Raw genomic sequence first — 2,432 nt, forward strand, 5'->3', positions numbered from 1 at the left:
AGTTCAAATTAGTCTCTTCTTAATATATGGAATTTTGAAAGTCATTGTGACTTACAAATTGAAGTGTCAATTTTTTTTCTATTGATACTACCCTCTATGTGAGTTAAAAGACGTGCCACTTGATGTTGTTAAGTCTCGAGGACATGCTTGTGTAGCAATGTTCTAGCTTACATAAGATTTTGAATCTTAAGCATTGAATGAGCTAGAACAAATGCGGGATAGATGTGGGAGACTGGTAAAGGGACCAAGACGAACTATCAGATAGTAAGTGAATGAAAGTGGTTTTGGTAGAGGATCAATGTTATAAAGGTTCAAGTACTTCAACTATACGATTTGAATCTCTTAGCTCGAAAGTGGTAAAGTTAAAAGATATTGCACTTGAATATATTCCTCTTAGTGTTGTTTATGTGTCAACACTATACATATTGGATCTATCTTGTGTGGATGGTGGATTCAAAGGTTAGAAACCCACTTTGTATGAGATCAAAATGTATATTATTCTATTGTCGAGTCTTTAACTTGATACAAAGTAGATATATACAAATAATAAAGATGGGATGAATGTTTATGTGACTGATATTGGAATTTAGTATTGCAAAGTGGAGAAACTGATCTTCTATTTGATATTAAGATAATATTAAAGACTCCACTAAATTTGATCTCAGTTATTGTTCTTCTAAGAGTGGTCTTTTACTTGAACTTATGCGTGGTATTTCTATTCGTACTCACAGTGGTGATGTTTTTTATGGTTCTGGATATTTATGCAATTGTTTGAAGTTTTGAGTTGAGAAAATCATTCAAAATTATAAGAGCTAAATTTCCGTAGAATAAATTCATCCAAATTTTTTTACGGACTGTGATTAAAAGAGATAGATATGAAACTTTACTTTTTATTACATTTATAGATAGATTCACGCGTTTCAGATATGCCTCTGATTTTCTTAAATTGAAGATATTGTATTGGTTTAGATTTTTTTTTTGAAGTCAAGTAGAAAATCAGATTGTGAAAGTGAAGACTTTGAGAATTATTTGATGCCATGACTCTTTATCACGAGATATCAATGATCTATTTAATGAAAGAGATTTTTATTTGATAGACTATTCCTTAATCACCAATAATTATATGGTGTATTTGATTGAAAGAATGAAATATTGATGAGTGTGATGAGGTTTGAGATATACAGTCCAACTTACGTATTTGCTTTTGAAAAGAGCGTTGCCTAACTACAACGTATCAGTTAATGGAACTCTCTCAATGCTGGTAACTTTATAATATATAAGTTTGGACACGTAAATAATCTAATGTGGATTATCATAGACTCTTAATTGACTATATATGTTCTCGATAATGTGTATGAGAACATGAGTCTGTTAAGAACAAGATGTGTGTTTCAATGACATACATATAGTCTAAAAAGGTACTTAAGTGAAATTTTTGAATTGATATCGAGTCATAAGATATGACATTTGACATTTTTCCCAATAGAAAAAAAATTGGAGAATATCATTGAAATTGATGTTATATGTATTGATGAATCAGTTTTGAATATATAAGAGATGATTTAAACTTCTAATTCAAGTGGGAGTAATCTGTTTTCGAGTTAGACTTATCTATCCAAGTGGGAGCCATATAAGAACTGTCTAATTTCAATGATTCTTAGTTCCAAATTGGATCTAAGAGCTAGTTCAGAAAATCAAGAGAGGAATTTCGAGAAAAGTAATGGAATTCTATATATGGAGAATATAATTTTCAACCTAATCTGAATATGATGAAAATTCTATGTCGACATTATATTTACCGAAAATATTCAGGTTCTTGAAAGTTAAGTGGGAGACTAGTGAGTTTCTGATAGATAAAACTCATTTTTTAAAAGGTTATACTCAATGTGAGTGTATTGAGTTGAATAATTTTTTTTCATAACGATGGAATTCACTTCTATACATCAATGCTAGCCATGATGGTATGTTTAAATTTAGAGTTACACCAAATCGACTTAGAGACTTTATTTTTTATTCTCAATTTAGAAATGATTAAAGATATCAACATGAATGGACTTTTAGATTACATTTTAAAGCCTTTTTTGTATAGTGGTAACTTTACAGTTACATACATGACCAAATACAGTTATCTCGACAGTCATACTTGAGTTTTTAATAGGGTTAAATATCGTACAAGAATTTCGTCATATGGACGAAAATTATTGTATTTGTATAAAAGGTCTGATGGTAGGTTGTAATTCTAATATTGATATTGATGACATTGGATTGACTAAGCATGATAAGGAGTGCATAGAGACCAATTTGAAATGATTGTCATCATTTTTAAGACAAAAGACATGGGTTTAGCAAATTGTATGATTTGTGCTAAGAATACTTTTCGTATGTTCTTGCTCTACCATAAGAGTTTTATACTATAAATGCTCAAGTGAAAT

The sequence above is a fragment of the Olea europaea genome, chromosome 15 (assembly GCF_002742605.1).
Source record: "Olea europaea var. sylvestris chromosome 15, O_europaea_v1, whole genome shotgun sequence".
NCBI classification, from domain to species: Eukaryota; Viridiplantae; Streptophyta; class Magnoliopsida; order Lamiales; family Oleaceae; genus Olea; species Olea europaea.